The sequence below is a fragment of the Triticum dicoccoides genome, chromosome 4B (genome assembly GCF_002162155.2).
Source record: "Triticum dicoccoides isolate Atlit2015 ecotype Zavitan chromosome 4B, WEW_v2.0, whole genome shotgun sequence".
Taxonomy (NCBI): domain Eukaryota; kingdom Viridiplantae; phylum Streptophyta; class Magnoliopsida; order Poales; family Poaceae; genus Triticum; species Triticum dicoccoides.
The window spans coordinates 641,436,195-641,461,867 of record NC_041387.1 but is presented as its reverse complement, the minus strand read 5'-3'; positions in this window follow the sequence as shown (position 1 = coordinate 641,461,867).

The following is a 25,673-nucleotide window of genomic DNA, read 5'->3' as shown; positions in this document are numbered from 1 at the left end:
GTAAAATAAGAGAGAATAGGCATAAGTATTGTGACATAACGTGAAATAACAGCCCATAACGCAATAAATATCGATATAAAAGCATGACGAAAAATGGATGTATCAGCCGTTGAAGTGGCACGGGGGTCCCGCCATGTCGTCGATGCAGCAGACTGGTGCGGTCGCGCCGTGGAAGTAGTAGAGATGTCCGGCCACGCTGCGGAAGCAGTAGGGATGTCCTCCCGTGCCGCGGAAGCAACAGAGATGTCCTCCCCTGCCGCGGCAGCCTGGGAAAATGTCTCATGGACAAGCGAGGACTCTTACGGGCGCATGCATGAGATCACATAGCCAGATGGATCAGATCTGCGGCTCGGTGAGGTTGTAGGACGACATGAAAGCCTCGTTTGAACAGGCTACCGACATCATCCGACAACAAAGGGAGAGCAATGAGAAGCTCCAGGGCGAGCGCGACCTGCTGAGGGCGAAGATCGTCGGAAGTGCACAGCAGCAACAGGAGACCACTGCCTTGTTGAAGAGGACGAACGTCATCGTCGAGAAACTTATGGATGAGAATGTCGTGCTGCGCATGAAGCATAAAAGGTTGATGGAGGAATCCGTGGATGCTCTCAAGCAGCATATTGAGGACAAGAAAGAGCTCATCGCCGCTCACCGGGGAGAATAGTTCCCGCGATCTGTAGCAGCGCATCAAGAAAGTAGAGATCATCGAGCCAGATCATTGTCTTCCTTCTTCTTTTGCCCTTGCGTATTTCGGGTGTTGCCGCATGTGGCTTTTTTTAAATATGTTCCAAAATATGTATCCACTGTCATTGTCCTTATATTGATCATGCTTGCTATAAGTCGTAGTCCATGCTATATAGGTCCGTCGGATCTTACATCAAGATCCGTGCAAAACTTTCTTTTCAGATTTTCATTTTTCTCTCTTAAATCTCAGTCCAGTGAGACATAGCCACACCATGAAACAGGGGCTCGGGCGCCATTAATGGAGACGTTGGGAGGGAGGTGCACGACAGATAGAGGTCAAATGGATCTCCTCTCGATGAGCACGCGTAGGGGTCTGATCGCACGCCTCTCGTACTCAAATAGCTACCCCGCACGGCACCTCCTAGCCAATAAAAAAAGGGGATGCGTGGTGACACGTAATTGGTAAGTAGAACGCCCGCGGTTTCAATAATAGTTGTGTTTCCAATTTTTAACGTGACAGCAATTGTTCCAAAATGACTTTGTTGATTGTTAATGTGTGCGCCTTCGCAAATCGGACGGAAAAATTATCACAACATGTTGGTGCCATGTCATGACACCATGCCACGTTTCCTGATTTTTAGGCGTGTTTTGGATTTACAGGAATTAAAAAACCAAGTTTCTCAATCTTTTAGGCCGAGCCATGATGCCCAGATGTTTGAATTTCATTCCCATTTCTTGCATGGGACCTATAATTCACCCAAGGACACACATGTGATTTTTCAACCAGCTTTGCTGCACTAGAGCATGTGCTTGTAGTTCAAATTTTAATTATGCACATTAAATGCCCAGAAATTTAATTAATGTATAAAAAAGGCCAAACGAACACGGAATAATTCCAAAATTTAGCACGATACTTCTATTTGGTCTAATCTACCTGTGTAATAAAAATTAAGGTAGGAGAAGGCAGTGTACGTATGTCGTTTCACACACGGAGGTGACACGTTCCCTCTCGGAACCACGATCCTTCTTGAGAGTAGTTCTGGTTTGCAAGAAGCTTATACCAAAGCTTGTCCCAATTTGGCCAAAAAAATTACTGCAGCATGTCGGTGCCATGTCATGACACCATGCCAAGTTTCATGATTTTAAACAAAAAATTTACCGTAGCATGTTGGTGCCATGTTAAATTTAAACCACACTTATACTTAGATCTGAACAAAATAAGTCTCAAGACAAAACCAAAGATTGTTTTAAAAAAACATAAGCAAAATAGAAAAAACAAATCGAGGCTTCTGATTCGAATACGATCAGTAAACCAGACCAAAGGGGTTAAGCTAGGATTCGAATACGATCATGTAGCCCCCAGTGGCTTTGGCGTTGCGCCGATCAAGAGGGTACCGACAGCTATGTTCTCTTTGGTTCGAATATGACCTATGTTTGAACAGGAAGCCCCAAAATGACCTTGAGTGTTTTTTAACGACTCTGATTTGAATACGATGAAAGTCATACCGAAAAGGGGTTAAGCTATGATTCGAATACGATCAAGAAGCCCCCTAGTGAGTTTGGCATTGTGCCGGTCAAGAGGGTACCGACAACTATGTTCTCTTTGGTTCGAATACGACCTATGTTTGAACAGGAAGCCCCCTAGTGATCATGAGGTTTAATGGCTAGAATCGAATACGATCATGAGCCGGACCAAGAGGGCTAAGCTAGATTCGAATACGATCCGACCCCAATTGGTCGTTTGAAATTATGATGATGAAGACATATGATCATTGAGGATGAAAAGGACAGAGGTCCTGCTTTATTACTTATCATAATATATACATCATCAAAATATGTACATCATGAGAGCCAGCGGCTCAAGTGTAGTAAGGCCAAAGATGAGCGATATTCCACGGCCGGCGGGTCTCTTCCTCCGACTTACGTGAGTCTTTATGCTCTCGAACATCGATAAGGTAGTATGACCTGTTGTTCAAGTTCTTGCTGACCACAAAGGGCCCTTCCCAAGGTGGGGATAACTTGTGTGCATCAGTTTGATCCTGGATGAGCCGGAGCACCAAATCACCTTCTTGAAAGGTTCTCAACTTAACCCGGCGGTTGTGATAACGGCGCGGGTCCTGTTGGTAAATCGCCGAGCGGGCAGCTGCCAAGTCACGCTTGTCATCTAACAGGTCAAGTGCATCCTGACGGGCTTGTTCGTTATCAGCTTCAACGTAAGCCTCCCCACGGGGTGAGTCATGATGGATGTCACTAGGTAGAACCACCTCTGCTCCGTAAACCATGAAGAAAGGCGTGTAACCCGTAGACCTGTTGGGAGTAGTATTGATGCTCCATATCACAGAGAGTAACTCCACCACCCAACAACCCGGCGTCCATTGCAAAGGAACCATAAGCTGGGGTTTGATGCCCTTCAAGATTTTCTGATTGGCTCTTTCAGCTTGACCATTGTATTGAGGGTGAGCTACTAATGAAACATCAAGCCGGATATGCTCACGTTGATAGAACTCCTGCATGGCACCCTTGGACAGATTAGTACCATTGTCAGTTATAATGATGTGTAGAAAGCCAAAGAGAAGGATCACCTTTTTCATAAATTCAACCACCGTGGCTGCATCACACTTACTAATTGGCTCTGCCTCAACCCACTTTGTGAATTGTTCAACCGCCACCAAGAGGTGGGTCTTTTTATCTTTGGACCTTTTGAAAGGCCAAACCATGTCAAGTCTCAAGACTGCAAACGGCCAAGTAATTGGAATCATCCTCAATTCTTGAGCCAACGCATGAGCTCGTCTTGAGAATTTCTGACAACCGTCACATTTACTGACCAAATCCTCCGCATCTGTGTGAGGCGTCAGCCAATAAAATCCATGACGAAAAGCCTTGGCCACAAGGGACTTTGAACCGGCATGATGGCCACAATCTCCTTCATGAATCTCACAAAGAATTTCTTGACCTTCCTTAGGAGAGACACAACACTGAAATGCCCCAGTGACACTGTGATGATGCAACTCGCCATTGGCAATGGTCATTGACTTAGATCGCCGGGTTATCTGCCTAGGCAAAGTTTCATCCTCAGGGAACTCGCCCCGGGTCATGTAAGCCAAATATGGCACTATCCAATCTGGCATGACGTGAAGAGCCTCTACCAATTGTGCTTCCAGGTCAGGAATAGCCAAGTCTTCCTCTATAGGCAACTTGACAGAAGGGTTATGCAGAATATCCAAAAAAGTGTTAGGTGGCACCGGCTTACACTGAGACCCTAGCCGGCTTAAAGCATCAGCCGCCTCATTCTTTCTGCGATCAATGTGCTACACTTGGTAACTCTTGAAGTGTCCAGCAATGGCATCAACCTTACGATGATAAGCTGCCATGAGGGAATCCTTGGAATCCCACTTGCCTGATACTTGTTGAGCCACGAAATCTGAGTCGCCAAAGCACCTTACCCGGCTTAAGCTCATCTCCTTAGCCATCCGAAGACCATGGAGCAAGGCCTCATACTCAGCTGCATTATTAGTATAGGGAAACATCAACCTTAGCACATAACAAAATTTGTCACCTCGAGGGGAAGCTAAAACAACTCCAGCCCTTGAGCCCTCCAATTGCCTGGACCCATCAAAGTGAATAGTCCAATATGTGTTGTCCGGGTTTTCTTCGGGCATCTGCAGCTCTGCCCAATCATTGATGAAGTCCACCAGTGCTTGAGACTTGATAGCAGTGCGTGGCACATATTTTAAAAAATGAGGCCCAAGTTCAATGGCCCATTTGGTGACTCGTTCTGTGGCTTCTCTGTTTTGAATGATATCTCCTAAAGGAGCAGAACTGACCACAGTGATGGGATGACCCATAAAATATTTCTTAAGCTTCCGGCTTGCCATGAACACCCCATAAACGAGCTTCTTCCAATGTGTATATCTTTTCTTAGACTCAATGAGCACCTCACTGATGTAGTAAACCGGTCGTTGAGCCGGATGTTCCTTGCCAGCCTCCTTGTGCTCCACCACAATGGGCACACTTACAGTGCGTGTGTTAGCAGCCACATATAACAATAAGGGTTCCTTATCAATGGGAGCAGCAAGGACCGGTGGCTCAACTAGTCGTCTCTTCAATTCTTCAAAGGCAGCATTAGCAGCATCACTCCAGACAAAGTCGTCCGTCTTCTTCATCATTTGATACAGCGGTATGGCCTTTCACCTAATCATCTTAAGGTAGCAATACGACCTGCCAAACGCTGAACATCATTGACACACGCCGGCTTAGCCAAAGAGGTGATGGCCTTGATCTTCTCCGGGTTAGCCTCAATGCCTCTGTTAGAAACAAGAATACCCAAAAGCTTGCCTGCTGGCACACCAAAATGCACTTGGTCGGGTTAAGCATCATCTTGTAGACCCGGAGATTATCAAATGTTTCCTTCAGATCATCTATCAAGGTCTCCTTCTCTCTGGACTTCATCATGATGTCGTCCACATAAGCATGAACATTGCACCCAATCTGGTTGTGAAAACAGTTCTGCACACATCGTTGATAAGTCACCTGGGCACTCTTGAGCCCAAAAGGCATGGACACATAGCAGAAGGCTCCAAAAGGAGTAATAAAAGTTGTCTTCTCCTGGTCTTTAACTGCCATCTTGATCTGATGATAACCAGAATAAACATCCAAAAAGCTCAAACGCTCACAACCCGCTGTAGCATCAATGATTTGATCAATACGAGGGAGAGCGAAAGGATCGGTCGGACAAGCCTTGTTTAAGTCCGTGTAATCCACACACATACGCCAGGTGTCGTTCTTCTTAAGCACGAGTACCGGGTTAGCCAACCACTCTGGATGAAAAACTTCAAAAATAAACCCGGCCGCTAAGAGCCGAGCCACTTCCTCACCAATGGCCTTACACCTCTCCTCAATTAACCGCTGAAGAAACTGTTTGACCGACTTAAATTTTGGATCAATATTGAGAGTGTGCTCAGCGAGTTCTCTCGGTACACCCGGCATGTTAGAAGGTTTACATGCAAAGATGTCCCGGTTCTCATGGATGAACTCGATAAGCGTGCTTTCCTATTTAGGATCCAGATTATCACTGATACTGAACTACTTAGATGAATCGCCAGGTACAAAATCAACTAGCTTGGTGTTGTCGGCCGATTTAAACTTCATCACTGGCTCATGCTTCGTGGTTGGTTTCTTCAAAGACGTCATGTCCGCCGGGTCAACATTGTCCTTGTAGAACTTCAATTCCTCTATTGCACAAACAGATTCAACGTAAGCAGCATCGCCTTCCTCACATTCTAGGGCTATTTTTTGACTCCCATGCATTGTGATGGTTCCCTTATGACCCGGCATCTTGAGTTGCAGATAAACATAACACGGCCGAGCCATGAACTTTGCATAAGCCGGCAGTCCAAACAGGGCATGATACGGGCTCTTGATTTTAACCACCTCAAAAGTTAACTTCTCAGCCCTAGAGTCGTGCTCATCTCTAGAAGCCACTTCCATCTCAATCTTACCCATTGGGTACACTGAGTTACCAGTCACCACTCCATGCAAAACAGGGTTGGAAGCCTTGAGATTTTTATCAGTCAACCCCATGCGACGAAAAGTCTCATTATAGGGGATGTTGATGCTACTGCCTCCATCCATGAGCACCTTAGTGAATTTATATCCGCCAACTTGAGGTGCCACCACCATGGCCAAGTGACCCAGATTGTCGACTCGGGGAGGATGATCTTCCCGACTCCATAGTATAGGCTGCTCAGAACATCTCAAATAATGAGGAACTACCGGTTCAACAGCGTTCAAAGCCCTCTTATGAAGCTTCTGATCCTGTTTGCACAAACTGGTGGTAAACACATGATACTGTCCACTATTCAGCTGCTTTGGATTACTCTGATATCCAGATTGCTGCTGCTGCTGACCTCCCTGGCCAGATTGTTGATTATAACCACCTTGATTACCTTGAGGGCCCTGAAAGTTGGAATTTGAACCGCCACCCGGGCCATGAAAACCGCTGCCACTTGAGCTGCCGCCCGGCCCATGATTGTTGTCAAACATGTTAGAGTTCTTGAAAGCCTTCATGATCATACAGTCCTTCCACAGGTGAGTGGCCGATTTCTGCTGTGTACCATGCCTTGGACAGGGCTCATTTAGCAACAGCTCAAGAGTGGGACTTGACCCGCCGGACCGAGGAGGTGGTCTCCCCTTACGTCATTGATTGTTGCCCTATGCATTGGTGTTAGAAACAAACTCCGAGCTACCGTCATCCTTACGTTTATTATTGCCTCCTTGATTTGCCGGGTTATGCTGACGATCCTTGGCGTTGCCGCTCTTCTTTGCCTTCCCTGTCTTCTCATCATCAGACTCAGGATCCTTGGTACTATCAGAGTTGGCGTATTTGACTAGAGCCACCATCAGCTGGCCCATGTCATTACAATCGCGCTTGAGCCTCCCCAACTTCTGTTTCAGAGGCTCAAAATGGCAAATTTTCTGCAACATTAAGACTGCAGAGCTGACATCCATCTTATCAGATGAATGTATTATGGCCTTGATCCGGCGCACCCAATGGGTCATGGACTCACCCTCCTCTTGCTTGCAATTAGTCAAATCCACAATTGACATGGGCTGCTTGCATGTATCTTTGAAGTTCTAAATAAATCGGGCCTTTAACTCTGCCCATGAACCGATGGAATTAGGTGGCAGCCCCTTCAACCAAGTGCGGGTCGTTCCATCCAACATCATGGTGAAGTACTTTGCCATTACAGCATCACTGACTTCCAGTAGTTCCATGGCCATCTCATAGCTCTCAATCCATGCCCCAGGCTGTAAGTCGACCGTGTAATTAGGCACCTTCTCGAGGCCCCTTGAAATCCTTGGGCAAACGCTCATTACGCAGAGCCGAAACCAGACAAGGGACACCTCCAGTCCTAGTGGTCATACATGCCTCAATAGAAGTCGTCGGATAAACCGGAAAAGACTAGTAAGCTGCCCGCTGAGCCGTCTGCTCAGCCGCCCGCTCATCCTCTCGACGTATCCTATCCTGATTAACCAAGTTTGGAGCTCCATCACGCGTCGGGTCATGCCTACACAGCTGGTCACGGTGTTGGGCGTTGGTTGAAATGGCTGCTGAATTCATGTGCCTGCTATAACTCGGGCTCCGGCTTGGGCGAGGGATCGAATGAATCATGTCCCGACTATAAGAGTATGCCTCCTGCTGCGCCAAAGCCGTCTGAAGAAGTTCTCTGACCCTTCATGTTTCAACAGCCATCGGAGAGTCGCCATCCACCAAGAGAGCCGCCAATCATGCCGCCGCAGTGATAATGTTCTCTAAAGGGTTAGAATAATGACCCGGTGGTGTTGGAACATAGTGAGGTGGAGCAGTATTCAGACGAGGAGGTTCCATCACCCGTGGCTGAACCGACGTCCCAGCCCCGGGCGTTGCAACCCGGTTTACCTCCGGCGGGTTACTGGGGCCTGCACCGAGTGTGCGGAAGAAGTTTCTAGGATCATAAACCGGAGGCATACGGGATTGAGCCTTATGGTGTCTTCTCCTCATGACCTCGTTTGACGCGTTCAGATCCATCATAAGCTGTAGAGCCTCTGATTGAATCTGCTGGGCTCGAGCATCTAGAGCCGCCCGCTCCGTGGCCATCCTGACATCCTCTGCTGCCAGGTTTTCCTTTGCTTGTGTTACCTCCTCACGCAACTGTGCCACTTCTTCATCATGTTGAGATTGATCTGCCAGATTGACCACGGAAGTTAACAGAGCAGTCATCCTATCCATTAGATCCGTCAGAACCTGAGCCGGCGGGCGCGCGGAGCCTCCTGCCCCGGTTGCCGCTGACTCGGAGGTTATCGCTGCCGCAGCCGTAGAGTTTTGCCCGGGTTGTGTGTCGGACATGAAGATCCCAACTCTGCTCGGCGGCTCAAAGGGGTCCGGAATACTGCTGCCATCAGAATAGCCACCAAGCCTGCCATCTTGCAGTTGATACAACGAATACGTCTCACTCGTGGACGACTCACCATCAAAGTAGATGGCCGTCTCACCACCAAACATAGATCCTTCAGAAAAATCCCCTCCGTGGATGCATCCCACAAAGGCACGTTTCACGATAGGCTGAGCCCGAGCGGGTCTCGCATGCTGAATCGTCTTGACAATGTCAATGCAGATGTCCGGCTCAGGGCCCGGCTCGCCGATCTTGCTGATGAAGACGTGGATTCCACCAAAGGGGACCCGGTACGCGTACTCAATTGAGCCAGCAACGGGGCCCCAGCCTGCATCGTCGATGTAGAGCTTGCCGCAATGACTCTTGGTCATCCGGCCCACAGCGTATTGATACGTCTCCAACGTATCTATAATTTTTGATTGTTCCATGCTATTATATTATCTGTTTTGAATGATTATGGGATTTATTATACACTTTTATATTACTTTTGGGACTAACCTATTAATCGGGGGCCCAGCCCATATTGTTGTTTTATTGCCTGTTACGGTATTTTGAAGAAAAGCAATATCAAACAGAGTCCAAACGGAATGAAATCTTCGGAAAAGTTATTTTTGGAACAAAACCAATCCCAGGAACTTGGAGTGCAAGCCAGGGGATCATCGAGGAGGCCACGGGACAGGGGGGCGCCCACCCTCCTGGGCGCGCCCTACGCTCTCATGAGCCCCTCGAGGCTCCCCCGACCGACTTCTTTCTCCTATATAAGCCTACGTACCCTAAAAACATCGAATATCAAGATAGATCGGGAGTTCCGCCGGCGCAAGCCTCTGTAGCCACCAAAAACCTCTCGGGAGCCCATTCCGGCACCCTGCCGGAGGGGGGGTTCCCATCACCGGTGGCCATCTTCATCATCCCGGCGCTCTCCATGACGAGGAGGGATTAGTTCACCCTCGAGGCTGAGGGTATGTACCAGTAGCTATGTGTTTGATCTCTCTCTCTCTCTCTCATGTTCTCTCTCGTGTTCCTTCTATGGCATGATCTTGATGTATCCCGAGCTTTGCTATTGTAGTTGGATCTTATGATGTTTCTCCCCCCTCTATTCTCTTGTGATGAATTGAGTTGTCCTCTTGAAGTTATCTTATTGGATTGAGTCTTTAATGATTTGAGAACACTTGATGTATGTCTTGCCCTGCTTATCTGTGGTGACAACGGGATATAATTTGCCACTTGAGGTATGTTTTGGTGACCAACTTGCGGGTTCCGCCCATGAACCTATGCATAGGGGTTGGCACATTTTTCGTCTTGACTCTCCGGTAGAAACTTTGGGGCACTCTTTGAAGTACTTTGTGTTGGTTGAATAGATGAATCTGAGATTGTGTGATGCATATCGTATAATCATGCCCACGGATACTTGAGGTGACAATGGAGTATCTAGGTAACATTAGGGTTTTGGTTGATTTGTGTATTAAGGTGTTATTCTAGTACGAACTCTTGAATAGATTGATCCGAAAGAATAACTTTGAACTGGTTCCGTACCCTGCCATAATCTCTTTGTTTGTTCTCTGCTATTAGTGGCTTTGGAGTGACTCTTTGTTGCATGTTGAGGGATTGTTATATGATCTATCTATGTTATTATTGTTGAGAGAACTTGCACTAGTGAAAGTATGAACCTTAGGCCTTGTTTCCTACCATTGCAATATCGTTTACGCTCACTTTTATCATTAGTTACCTTGCTGTTTTTATAATTTCAGATTACAAATACCTTTATCTACCATCCATATTGCACTTGTATCACCATCTTTTCGCCGAACTAGTGTACCTATACAATTTACCATTGTATTGGGTGTGTTGAGGACACAGGAGACTCTTTATTAGTTGGTTGCAGGGTTGTTTGAGAGAGACCATCTTCATCCTACGCCTCCTACGGATTGATAAACCTTAGGTCATCCACTTGAGGGAAATTTTCTACTGTTCCTACAAACCTGTGCACTTGCAGGCCCAACAACGTCTACAAGGAGAAGGTTGTGTAGTAGACATCAAGCTCTTTTCTGGCGCCATTGCCGGGGAGGTGAGTGCTTGAAGGTATATCTTTAGATCTTGCAATCGAGTCTTTTTGTTTCTTGTTTTATCACTAGTTTAGTTTATAAAAGAAAAACAAAAAAAAGTGGATTTGAGTTTGTCTCATACGCTTCATCTTTTTAATATCTTTCGTGAGTATGATGAAAAGGAAGATTGTGCTCAAGTGCTAGAAGAAGAAATCTATAAAATGCTTGATACTAAATCTTTGAATGATGAGCATGATTGCAATGTTGTTAGTATGAACTCTTTGAATATCCATAGTACTAATGATGATGGCACTAGTTATGATGAAAATGTCTCTCATAAGCATGTAAAATTTTGTGGAGTGCATGTTTGCATGAACACACCAAATAGAGAAGATATATATTACAAGAGGCATAAGCATTTAGAAACTAAATTGTTGCAAGAAAAGTTAAATGGGAGTGCTGAAAATTTACATTTCCTTTGCCGTACTTGTGAACTGTGCAATGAACGTTGTCGTCTACATCTCCTATGCAAATTATTTCATGATCGAATCGTGTCCAAAAATTGTTATGACTTGATTTCCCTTGCACATTATAATGAACTTAGTTTGCTTTTGGGTTATGAGGAATTGAAATGTTTAACTACGAATCTTCCAGAATTTGCCCTTGAGAAACTCCTTGATTTTGATCTAGAGAAGATTTATATGTATTTTATGGTGAATTGCGTTGAAAATCCTTATATTTCCAATTACCCAAAGAAAAGAAGACAAATAGAAGATGAAGAGAATACTAATGAAAGGGAAGAGACTTCCCAATATCCTCCTATTATTTATTATGATAAATCAGGTGACGAGGAGGAACTTTCTATTGAACCCATACATAATGTGAAGAAGAAAAGGAAGAGAAGGAGCAGAAAAGGTAAAACGGTACCCCTCCCAAATGATGTTGCTCCTACTACTCATTGTGATGATGATAATTGCTATACTATTGGTGCTATCCATACTATTAATGATGAGAATGATTATGCTTATGATATGAAAAGGCCCAAGCTTGGGGAAGCTATGTTTGATGAGGATGACATATTTGAGAATATATTTGCTGAAATTAATGATTGTCCCAAGCTTGGGGATGCTATGTTTAATGAAGATGGTATTTTTAGCCTCCCAAGTTTTGATATGCAAAGTTGTTATGATGATAGCATGCCTTGTACCTATGATGATTATATTGATGAAAGTGGGTTTGGAATAGTGTCAACTTTAGGAAGTAGTGATCCCACTATTTTGGAGGATGTTGAATCTTATTGTCATGAATACGAAAGTGGATTTGGAAGAGTGTCAACTTTATTTAGTGATTCCACTATCTTGGGAGAGGTTTCAATCGATTATGATGAGAGCGAAGTTGCTACTTATGATGATTATTGTGATGAAACTTATGCTATAAAAAGTAGTGATGATTATATTTATAAAACTTGTCATGATTATGATTACCCTTTTTCTGAACATTACTCTTTTAATGTGGAAACAATTTATAGTGTTCAAGTCTCTTATGATACTCCCACCATTCTGAACGAGAAGAATTTTGCTTATGTGGAGAGTAATAAATATTATATGCTTGTAGACCATGAAAAGAAGGATTTAGGTGCTGGTTATATTGTTTAATTCATTCATGATGCTACTGAAAATTATTATGAGAGAGGAACATATGCTTGTAGGAATTGCAATAATATCAAGTTTCCTCTCTATGTGCTTAAAATTTTGAGGTTATGCTTGTTTTACCTTCCTATGCTAGTTGATTATTGTTACCATAAGTTGTTTGCTCACAAAATCCCTATGCATAGGAAGTGGGTTAGACTTAAATGTGCTAGTCATATTCTTCATGATGCTCCCGTTATGTTTCAATTCTTATCTTCTATGTGAGAATCATCGTAATCATCATGCCTAGCTAGAAAGGCATTAAAGAAAAGCGCTTGTTGGGAGACAACCCAATATTTACCCTTACTGTTTTTGTGTTTACACATGATTATGATACTGTATTAATCATGTTTTATAGATTTTATTTCAATAAAGTGCCAAGTAGGACCTTTGGGAAGACTTGGGTGAAGTCTTTATGATCTTGTTGTGAAAAACAGAAACTTTAGCGCTCACGAGATTAGCTTCCATTTTTTACGGGGGAGTGCTTTTAGGTTGATTCTTTTTGCATATGATTAATAGACAAATTCTTCAGGTCCAACAATTTATTTCATAATTTTTGGGGTTCCATAAGTATACGTTTGATACAGATTACTACATACTGTTCTGTTTTTGACAGATTCTGTTTTCATTGTGTTGTTTGCTCATTTTGATGAATCTATGGCTAGTATGTAAGGGTATGAACCGTAGAAAAGTTGGAATACAGTAGGTTTAACACCAATATGAATTTAGAATGAGTTCATTAAAGTACCTAAATGGTGATTTATTTTCTTATACTAACGGAGCTTACGACTTTTGTCTTGAGTTTTGTGTTGTTGAAGTTTTCAAGTTTTGGGTAAAGATTCGATGGACTATGGAATAAGGAGTGGCAAGAGCCTAATCTTGGGGATGACCAAGGCACCCCAAGGTAATATCCAATGACAACCAAGAAACTAAGCTTGGGGATGCCCCGGAAGGCATCCCCTCTTTCGTCTTCGTTCATCCGTAACTTTACTTGGAGCTATATTTGTATTCACCACATGATATGTGTTTTGCTTGGAGAGTCAATTTATTTTGTTAGTATTTCCTTGCTTTTATTTAGATTAATGTTTTGCATCTATATTATCAATAAAAATGTCAAGGATAGCCTTTACCATGCTTATTTTACATGTATACATGTTGCTGTGTTGAAAACAGAAAGTTTACCGCTGTTGCAAAAATCCCTAGAAAAGTCAGAGAGTGATATAGTGTTGAACATTTTTGCATAATGAGATCTGATAAATCTTCTACAGCGTAGTATTTTTCTTATAATTTTTGGAGTTAGGTAAGTATGATGAATCTTGCATTCTTTACAGACTGTACTGTTTTGGCAGATTGCTGTTATGGTTGCATTGTTTGCATATGTTTGCTTGTTTAATGATTCTATTTGAGGATAGGAGTATTAAATATGAAGAGACATTTAGTATTCAATGTTGAATAATAATCTTAGTGATTTGTTACAGTAGAGAATGATATAGTTTTGCATTGTTTTATACTAACTTATCTCACGAGTTCTTGTTGAGTTTGGTGTGGATGAAGCTTTTGATAAAAAGAGAAACCATGATACGAAAGGAATTAAGGAGACACAAAAGCTCAAGATTGGGGATGCCCAAGGCACCCAAATATAATATTTCAAGAAGTCTCAAGCATCTAAGCTTGGGGATGCCCCTGTAGGCATCCCACCTTTCTTCTTCAATAACTATCGGTTAGTATTGGTTGAGCCTAAGTTTTTGCTTCTTCACATGAGTTGTGATATCCTTGCAATGTCATTTTTGTTTTGCTTTGCTTGCTGTTTGAATACAATACCAAGATCTGAAATTCTTTAACGAGAGAGTCTTCACATAGTTACATAATTATTTAGCTACTCATTGGTCTTCACTTATATCTTGTTGGAATAGTTTGTCGTTTGCTCTAGTGCTTCACTTATATCTTTTTAGAGCACAACAGTGGTTTTATTTTGTAGAAATTAATGAACTCTCATGCTTCACTTATATTATTTTTAGAGTCCTAAACAGCATGGTAATTTGAATAAAAACTATCATAGGAAGTGAATTGGATGCTATGATCAATTTGATACTTGATAATTGTTTTGAGATATGGAGGTAGTGATATTAAAGTCATGCTAGTTGGGTGATTATGAATTTAAAAGAATTCTTGTGTTGAAGTTTGCAAGTCCCGTAGCATGCCTGTATGGTTAAAGTTGTGTAACAAATTTGAAGCATGAAGTGTACCTGCTTGTGCATCCTTATGAGTGGCGGTCGGGGACGAGCGATGGTCTTTTCCTACCAATCTATCCCCCTAGGAGCATGCGCGTAGTGCTTGGTTTTTGATGACTTCTAAATTTTTGCAATAAGTATATGAGTTCTTTTGACTAATGTTGAGTCCATAGATTATACGCACTTTTACCTTTCCACCATTGCTAGCCTCTTCGATACCGTGCATTGCCCTTTCTCATCTTGAGAGTTGGTGCAATTTTTGCCGGTGCATCCAAACCCCGTGATATGATATGCTCTATCAGACATAAACCTCCTTATATCTTCCTGAAAACAGCCACCATACCTACCTGTTTATGGCATTTCCATACCCATTCCGAGATATACTACCATGCAACTTTCCACCATTTCATTCATCATCATCATGACATACATTACTTTTGTCATATTGCCATTGCATGATCATGTAGTTGACATCGTATTTGTGGCAAAGACACCATGCATAATTTTTATACATGTCACTCTTGATTCATTGCACCATCCTGGTACACCGCGGGAGCATTCATATAGAGTCATATCTTGTTCTAGTTTCGAGTTGTAATGCATGTGTTGTAATCAATAAAAGTGTGATGATCATCATTATTAGAGCATTGCCCAAAAAAAAGAAAGGCCAAAAAAAGGCCAAAGAAAAAAAATAAAAAGAAAAAAAGAAAATAAATAAAAGGGCAATGCTACTATCTCTTTTTCCACACTTGTGCTTCAAAGTAGCACTTTGTTCTTCATGTAATGAGTCTCATATGTTGTGCTTCAAAGTAGCACCATGTTTTCATGTAGACAGTCTCATAGGTTGTCACTTTCACATACTAGTGGGAATTTTTCATTATAGAACTTGGCTTGTATATTCCTACGATGGGCTTCCTCAAATGCCCTAGGTCTTCGTGAGCAAGCAAGTTGGATGCACACCCACTAGTTTTCTTTTGTTGAGCTTTCAATCATTTATAGCTCTAGTGCATCCATTGCATGGCAATCCCTACTCCTCATGTTGACAACAATTGATGGGCATTCCCATAGCTCGTTGATTATCCTCATCAATGTGAGACTTTCTCCTTTTTGTCTTCTCCACACAATCCCCAATCATTATTCTATTCCACCCATAGTGCTATATCCATGGCTCACGCTCATGTATTGCGTGAAAGTTGAAAAAGTTTGAGATTATTTAAGTACAAAACAATTGCTTGGCTTGTCATCGGGGGTATAGAAGTTGGGAACATCTTTGCGTGACGAAAATGAAGCATAGCCTAACTATATGATTTTGTAGGGATGAACTTTCTTTAGCCATGTTATTTTGAGAAGACATGATTGCTTTTATTAGTATGCTTGAAGTATTGCTATTTCTTTTGTCAATATGAACTTTTATTTTGAATCACTTGGATCTGAACATTCATGCCACAATAAAGAGAAATTACATTGAGAATTATGCTAGGTAGCATTCCACATCAAAAATTATGTTTTTATCATTTACCTACTCGAGGACGAGCAGGAATTAAGCTTGGGGATGCTTGATACGTCTCCAACGTATTTATAATTTTTTATTGTTCCATGCTATTATATTATCTATTTTGAATGATTATGGGCTTTATTATACACTTTTATATTACTTTTGGGACTAACCTATTAACCGGAGGCCCAGCCCATATTGTTGTTTTATTGCCTTTTCAGTATTTCGAAGAAAAGGAATATCAAACGGAGTCCAAACGAAATGAAACCTTCGGAAAAGTTATTTTTGGAACAGAACTAATCCCAGGAACTTGTAGTGCAAGCCAGGGGATCATCAAGGAGGCCACGAGACAGGGGAGCGCGCCCACCCCCCTGGGCGCGCCCTACCCTCTTGTGGGCCCCTCAAGGTTCCCTCGACCGACTTCTTTCTCCTATATAAGCCTACGTACCCTAAAAACATCGAATATCAAGATAGATCGGGTGTTCCGCCGCCGCAAGCCTCTATAGCCACCAAAAACCTCTCGGGATCCCGTTCGGGCACCCTGCCGGAGTGGGGGATCCCATCACCGATGGCCATCTTCATCATCCTGGCGCTCTCCATGACGAGGAGGGAGTAGTTCACCCTCGAGGCTGAGCGTATGTACCAGTCGCTATGTGTTTGATCTCTCTCTCTCGTGTTCTCTCTTGTGTTCCCTCTATGGCACGATCTTGATGTATCCCGAGCTTTGCTATTGTAGTTGGATCTTATGATGTTTCTCCCCCCTCTACTCTCTTGTGATGAACTGAGTTTTCCTCTGGAAGTTATCTTATCGGATTGAGTCTTTAATGATTTGAGAACACTTGATGTATGTCTTGCCGTGCTTATCTGTGGTGACAATGGGATATCATGTGCCACTTGATGTATGTTTTGGTGACCAACTTGCGGTTCCGCTCATAAACCTATGCATAGGGGTTGGCACACGTTTTCGTCTTGACTCTCCGGTAGAAACTTTGGGGCACTCTTTGAAGTACTTTGTGTTGGTTGAATAGATGAATCTGAGATTGTGTGATCCATATCGTATAATCATGCCCACGGATACTTGAGGTGACAATGGAGTATCTAGGTGACATTAGGGTTTTGGTTGATTTGTGTCTTAAGGTGTTATTCTAGTATGGACTCTTGAATAGATTGATCCGAAAGAATAGCTTTGAGGTGGTTTCGTACCCTGCAATAATCTCTTCGTTTGTTCCCTGCTATTAGTGGCTTTGGAGTGACTCTTTGTTGCATGTTGAGGGATTGTTATATGATCTATCTATGTTATTATCGTTGAGAGAACTTGCACTAGTGAAAGTATGAACCTTAGGCCTTGTTTCCTACCATTGCAATATCGTTTACGCTCACTTTTATCATCAGTTACCTTGCTGTTTTTATAATTTCAGATTACGAATACCTTTATATACCATCCATATTGCACTTGTATCACCATCTCTTCGCCGAACTAGTGCACCTATACAATTTACCATTGTATTGGGTGTGTTGGGTACACAAGAGACTCTTTGTTATTTGGTTGCAGGGTTGTTTGAGAGAGACCATCTTCATCCCACGCCTCCCACGGATTGATAAACCTTAGGTCATCCACTTGAGGGAAATTTGCTACTGTCCTACAAACCTGTGCACTTGCAGGCCCAACAACGTCTACAAGGAGAAGGTTGTGTAGTAGACATCACGTATCCCTTGAGCCCTTCGAAGATTCCCTTCAAGAACTCGAATCCACCGTGCGCTGGCCCCACGGTGGGCGCCAACTGTCATGGAATTGTCACGGTAGATGTACTAGTGAAAGGACTTAGTCGTGGAGCCATCGCAACTACGAAGCTTAAAGGGGTTAAAACGGGACAAAGGACACGGGAGTTTATACTGGTTTGCCCCCTTGCGTTGAAGGTAATGGCTTAGTCCAGTTTGAGGTGGGATTGCTTATGTCTCGATTACCAGGGACCGAAATCGCTTGACCTAGCTCTTGATGTGATCTTACTTGTCCTGAACCACTGTCGGGTCGTCCCTTTATATACAGAGGTCGATGCCCAACGGCTCTCAGAGTCCCGGCCGGCTCATAAATATTGTCCGACTCGGTCTCCGTTTATTCCTATCTTACAACACAAGTTAGATACATACGGCGGTTTATCTCTATGGGCCTTGAGTCGCCTTTGGGCTTGGGTCCCTTAACTGAACTACCATCTTCAAGTGTCGTCTTGGGCTTCATATCTTGAATCTCCATAGGTATAACCCGGCCCCTCCTGGGCGGGTCATACCTAATAGTTATATCCCCAGCAAGGCATGTTTTGGATTTATAGGAATTAAAAAAACCAAGTTTCTCAATCTTTTTGGCCGAGCCACGACGCCCATATGTTTGAATTTAATTCTCGTTTCTTGCACGGGACCTAGAAATTCACCCAAGGGCACACATGTGATTTTTCAACGAGCTTTGGTGCACTGGAGCATGTGCTTGTAGTTCAAATTTGAATTATGCACATTAAATGCCCTGAAATTCAATTAATGTATAAAAAAGGCCAAATGAACCCGAAATAATTCCAAAATTTAGCATGATACTTCTATTTGGTCTAATATGCCCATGTAAAAAAATTAAGGCGGGAGAAGGCAGTGTACGTATGTCGTTTCGCACACGGAGGTGACACATTCCCTGTCGGAACCATGAGCCTTCTTGAGAGAAGCTCCGGTTTGCAAGAAGCTTATACCAAAGCTCGTCCCAATTTGGATTTACATGAATTAAAAAACCAAGTTTGTCAATCTTTCCGGCCGAGCCACGACACCCAGATGTTTGAATTTCAATCCCATTTCTTGCATGGGACCTAGAAATTCACCCAAGGACACAAATGTGATTTTTCAACCAACTTTGGTGCATTGGAGCATGTGCTTGTAGTTCAAATTTGAATTATGTGCATTAAATGACCAGAAATTCAATTAATATATAAGAAAGTCGAAACGAACCCGGAATAATTCCAAATTTAACACGACACTCATATAGTTCTATGTTGCCTTTGTAAAAAAACAAGGGGGGAGGCAGCATATATCATTTTGAACACAAAGGTGACACGTTCCCCCTTCGGAACCACGAGTCTTCTCGAGAGAAGCTCCGATTTGCCAGAAGCTTATACCAAAAACTTATCCAAATGCAACCAATTTTTTTACCACAGCATGTTGATGCCATGAAATGACACCATGCCAAGTTTCATGATTTTCAGGTGAGTTTTGAATTTCCAGGAATTTAAAAACCAAGTTTCTCAATGTTCCTGGTCGAGCCACGACGCCCAGATGTTTGAATTTCATTCCCATTTATTGCATGGGACCTAGAAATTCACCCAAGGACGCACATGTGATTTTTCAACCAACTTTGGTGCATTGGAGCATGTGCTTGTAGTTCAAATTTGAATTATGCACATTAAATGACCAAAAATTCAATTAATGTGTAAGAAAGTCCAAACAAACCCGGAATAATTCCAAATTTTAACACAGCACTCATATAGTTCTATGTTGCCTCTATAAAAAGACAAGGGGGAGGTAGCGTATATCATTTGGAACACAAAGGTGACACGTCCCCCTCGGGAACTGTCATGCAATTATCACGGCAGATGTCCTAGTGTGAGGACTTAGTCGTGAGGCCAACGCATCTACACGGTAGCTTGAAGGGGTTGGTCGGAATCGAGAGACGCGAGGCGGATCATAACACAAGACAAGGATTTAGACAGCTTCGGGCCCCGGGAAACATCATCCGGCAATAGCCCTACATGCTGTTTGTGGCTAGGTCTCATTATGCTCATGAGGGAGACGCCGTAAACCGGCTCTCCTCTAGTTGTGTCTAGCCCTAGAGATTGTTTCTTGTTGCTTGTCCCTCTTTGGGGAGCCCTTCCCCTCCTTATATAAGTTGAAGGGGCGGGTTACATGACTAGTCCTAGTAGGATTAGGATTACTCTATTACAAGTGGAGTCCTAGTCTTGCTTTCTTTGTAGGAGAATATTCCTTATGCCTTTTCCCTTGAGCCGGCCCACCATAGCATGAGCTGGCCTTCTAGGCCTTGGGCCTCGTCTTCTACCTGACCCGCCGTCAGGGCCATCCGTGAGTCACCTGGCTCGTGAGTCGTCAGACCAGTGAGCCGCCAGGCTCATGAGTCGCCAGTCCTCCGGCGAGTTACTAATAAAATGCCAAGCCCGGCCGGGTCATACTTCTGGCCGAGTCATACCGCGGGGTATATCCCCGACAGGAACCATGAGTCTTCTCGAGAGAAGCTCTGGTTTGCAAGAAGCTTATGCCAAAAACTTGTCCAAATGCGGCCAATTTTTTAGCACAACATGTTTGTGCCATGAAATGACACCATGCCAAGTTTCATGATTTTCAGGCGAGTTTTGAATTTCCAGGAATTTAAAAACCAAGTTTCTCAATGTTCTCGGCCGAGACACGACGCCCAGATGTTTGAATTTCATTCCCATTTCTTGCATGGGACCTATAAATTCACTCAAAGACACACATGTGATTTTTCAACAAACTTTGGTGCACTGAAGCATGTGCTTGTAGTTCAAATTTGAATTATGCACATTAAATGCAAAGAAACTCAATTAATCCATAAAAAGTCAAACGAACCCGAAATAATTCCAAATTTAAACACAACACTCATGTAGGTGCACGTTCACTGTACATAAACGTTCTAGCAATTCAAACACCATCCTTTTCCTCCGTAACACCATTTTGTCTTTCAAAACATAATGACAAAATTAGGTATATCACAAACAGTTTACTAGAAAGAATCATGTGGGATGCGATATAAACTATCTTGGGGCACCCTCTCGTGTGGCTTACGTAGGAAGCTTCATCGTCTACAGTCCACCGCCCCCACTTGAACCACACTTGCGTGCAAGTTTCTCGCGGCACTGAGCAAAAAAATTTTGCCACCGCAGAAATATGTATCTCCCCGCCCCCTCCCTCCCACCAAAAGCCACATTTCCATTGTTTCTCCTTGCTTTCCAAGTTCAAACCTTCACTGCTACTTACTGGCAGCTCAGCCTCCTCGCCGGCGACACTTCTTCTTGAAGCGTCGCCTCCTCACCGGCTACCCTTCTTCTTGCCGCATCGCTATCGGTGTCAAAACCGGCAGATCTCGGGTAGGGGGTCCCAAATTGTGCGTCTACGGATCGAAGGTAACAGGAGGCAGGGGACACGATGTTTACCCAGGTTCGGGCCCTCTTAATGGAGGTAATACCCTACTTCCTCTTGATTGACTTTGATGAGTATATGGGTTACAGGAGTTGATCTACCTCGAGATCGTAATGGCTAAGCCCTAGATGTCTAGCCTGTATGATTGTGATTGTGATTGTGATTGTGATTGTGATTGTCTCTATAGACTACGCCCTCCGATTTATATAGGCATCAGAGGGGACTAGGGTTGTACCAAGTTGGCTTACAGAGGAAGGAAACTATACACCCGGACGCCAAGCTTGCCGTCCACGCAAAGGAGACTCCCATCCGGACACGGGAGAAGGCCTTCTATCTTGTATCTTCATGGCCCATCAGTCTGCCCATGTCACATAGGCTGGCTCCCCGAGGACCCCATAGTCAAGGACTCCCTCAGTAGCCCCTGAACCAGGCTTCAATGACGATGTATCTGGCGCGCAGATTGTCTTCGGCATTGCAAGGCGGGCTCATTCTCCGAATACTCCAAAGCATTCCTCTGCACATAATAGTTGTATCCGGCTCTGTTTAATAATTATAACCTTAAGCTGTAAGGGCAAAAATACTCAAAACAAAGTAAGTCACGTCCATAGGCGATTCCTCCGGCAAGGTGTTATGTCCTGGCCTTGTTAGTATTCTGAACCGTTTTACAATCCCCGCTTCATGTTTCGAGGCACGGTCATAGGCACATCTTGTCAAAGCAGGGATCGTGTCCCCTTATCATGGGATTCTCATCAATAGGGTTTTGGGAAATCCAACTGTGTCATTCACACTTCCCCTTGGGGATAGGTGAGATTTAAGGCTTAGGAGGGGACACTTGATATCCACTGCCTTTATAAGAAGATAAGGTCCCGTCTTTTTACCCCACGCCCTCTTCCTCCTCAGCCCATCTACCATTCGAGCTCCAGCACCCAAGTTCCAATCTTTTCCATTGCCACCAAACACCCTAGCCATGTCTGGATCTGGAGCGCAAGGCAAGTGGATGGCTTCCTCTATTACAGAGGAGAACATCAAGGAGCTCCAGGAAGCTGGGTACTTGGCCGCGGACATAGTCCACCGGCTCCCTGCCAAAAAGCAGATCATTCCCACCCCGGAGCCTATTGAGAGGGTAGTGTTCATCCCCTATTTCCTCCGTGGACTAGGGTTTCCCCTTCATCCTTTCGTCCGCGGTCTCAGGTTTTACTATGGGTTAGATTTTCATGATCTAGCCCCAAATCCCTTCCTCAATATTTCGACGTTTATCATTGTGTGCAAGGCATTCCTCTGCATTACCCCCCACTTCGGCCTGTGGCTCAAGGTCTTCAATGTGAAGTCGAAGGTGGTCGACGGTCAACAGGCGGAGTGGGGCGGCGCCATGATGAGCAAGATTCCCAACATCACTTGGCCCAAGGGGACTGTCGGTGTCATAACCAGTGGATCTCGGGTAGGGGGTCCCGATCTGTGCGTCTTAGGCTGATGGTAACAAGAAGCGTGCGACACAATGTTTACCCAGGTTCGGGCCCTCTTGATGGAGATAAAACCCTACTTCCTGCTTGATTGATATTGAAATTATGAGTAGTACAAGAGTAGATCTACCACGAGATCGTAGAGGCTAAACCCTAAGAGCTAGCCTATGATGGTATGATTATAATTGTGATCGGCCTTCTAAGGACCAACCTCTCCGGTTTATATATACACCGGAGAGGGTTAGCGTTTGCATGGAGTCGGTTACAAGGAAGGAAACACAATATCCGGATCGCCAAGCTTGCCTTCCACGCAAAGGAGAGTCCCATCCGGACATAGGCCGAAGTCTTGAGTCTTGTATCTTCATGCTTCAATAGTCCGGATGATGTATACAGTCCGGCTGTCCGGATACTCCCTAATCCAGGACTCCCTCAGTAGCCCCTGAACCAGGCTTCAATGACGATGAGTCCGGCGTGCAGTCTTGTCTTTGGCATTGCAAGGCGGGTTCCTTCTCCCAATACTCCAAAGTAATTTATCAAACACGTAGACCGTGTCCGGATCCGCAAAATGATCTTCACACACCGCCGTAGAGAGAGAGCCATATTTCACAATTGCAATCTGCCGACAACTTTTTATACAACGTGACATGTCATTAAGATCGGGTCATTATTCGAACCGTTTTCCTACAACCAGCCACAACGTATATTGCGAGGCGGTTTCCTTGACACGTCTTGTCAAAGCAGAGATCATGTCCCCTTATCACGGGATTCTCATCAATCGGGTATGGGTAATCCCACCATGCCATCAATCGTGGCGCTTGGGAGGTGAGCGATTCCCAACGGGCAAGTGGGGAGGCGCACCGCTTCCGCCGCCTCTATAAAGGCATAAGAGTTCCTCATTTTTACCCACGCCTTCTTCCTCCTTTGCCCGCTCTTGCCCCCTCGAGCTCCAGCTCCCTAGTCCAAGTCTTCTCCGCACAGCCAAACATGTCCGGAGCAGGAGGCAAGTGGGTGGCTTCTACTATGAAGGAGAAGGATATCGCGAATCTTTGGGCGGCCGGATACTTGGCCGCAGACATAGCGCACCGGCTACCAGACGATGGGCAGGTCATTCCAACCCCAGGACCCCACGAGAGGGTCGTGTTTCTCGCCCACTTCGTCCGTGGACTGGGGTTTCCACTTCACCCCTTCGTCCGCGGGCTCATGTTCTACTATGGGCTAGATTTCCATGATCTTGCCCCGAACTTCGTCCTCAACATCTCGGCGTTCATCGTCGTATGCGAGGCCTTCCTCCGCATCAAGCCTCATTTCGGCTTGTGGCTGCAAATCTTCTACGTGAAGCCGAAGATTGTGAGCGGCCAGCAAGTGGAGTGCGGAGGATCCATGGTGGGCAAGATACCTAACGTCACCTGGCTTGACGGTTCCTTTGTGGAAACCGTGAAGGGGTGGCAGTCGGGGTGGTTCTACATCACCAAGCCGCGTGACGTCAACTGGGCGGAGGCCCCCGAGTTCTGATCCAGAACCCCCATGCGGCTCACCTCCTGGGAAAAGAAGGGCCTGTCCTGGGGCGAATCTATAGAGTTGACCGGACTCCAAAACTGCTTCAAGAGCATGAAGGACAAGAACATCAAGCTTGTCAACATGATCCAGGTCATGCTCGCTCACCGGATTCTGCTGTGCCAAAGGCGGGCATTCAATCTGTGGGAGTTCGTCCCGGCCGAACACCAGACGCTTCAGAGGCTCTATGGCATGAAGCACAAAGACGCGTGGAAGGCATTGTTCAACGCCTCCGAAGTACCTCCTCCCACATCCGAGGAGCATGGTCTCCACGCCGCAGGGCCTCTTTGTCAGGTGAGTTCTTAGGCTACCGTCGGATTCGGTTCTTCCCAATATATTCATGGGGGATACTTAAGTAACTGTGCATATTTGTTCAGGATTATGTGGAGACAGCAGAGCAGATTGACTGTCCGGCTCCGCTACCAGAAAGCCCAGCTAATGCTCTCCTAACGGAGATGCTGGTCCCGACGCCCTACAAGGTGCCGGAGAAGAAGGCCGATAAGAAGGCCCCGGGGGTCCGAAAGGGTCTCCGACGTAAGGTTGCGCCAAAAGCCTCGTCCGAAGACGACGAGGCACACTCCTCCCCCGAAGGGGAGGAAGAAGAAGAAGAAGGGTCCGCCCCACCCAGAGAGGGTGAGGGGCCCGAGAAGGCGGGCCAGGGGGCTAGAAAAGGCCCTCGGTGCAAGGTCATCATACCCATGTCGTCTGATGACGACGAGATAGATTCCTCCCACGGAGGTGGGGAGAAGCAAGAAGAAACTTGTCTCCCTGCACTGGGGAGGAGAAAAAGAGGAAAGTCGCCCCGGAGGAGGAGGCTGGGTTGTCCAAGAAGGGAAAGGTGTCCCTTCCGGACTACTCCGCCACGGCCGCCCATAGCGAGGAGGGTTGGCTGCCTAGGGGGAAGCCCCTAGCGCGACCGTAAGTATCCGCACCCAGTAATGACTTTACTTCACAGTCTTTTTATAACGCCGGACGTATATGCAGTCCGGCCAGGGTTCATCCCGAGGTATCTTCTTCGGATGGTTCCCTAAGCGATTCAGAGATGAACTCGCTCCCGACGACCACCACTCCTCAACCCGCGGATGACACAGAGGTGTTGTCCCGAAGGCTCCCGGAGCGGGGGGAGGTGATTCTGGAGACGCCCCAAGGCGGAATTCCAGATGTCGGACACGTGGGGTTCTAGATCCCCGCGGATCATGCCGGTGAGAGCCATAGTAGGCCGAGCTCTCGGCCGAACACTGTTCCAGAGCCTTTAGTGGTTCCGGACTCAGGCGGGTAGCCCCTCGTTAGGGAGGGCGAGCCGTCTGTGTCGAGGACTTCCATTGTGCCCAAGGCGCCGGATTGTCTGTTGGAAGCGCTTCGCGGCGCTTCCATGGATGAAGAGCAGCATAC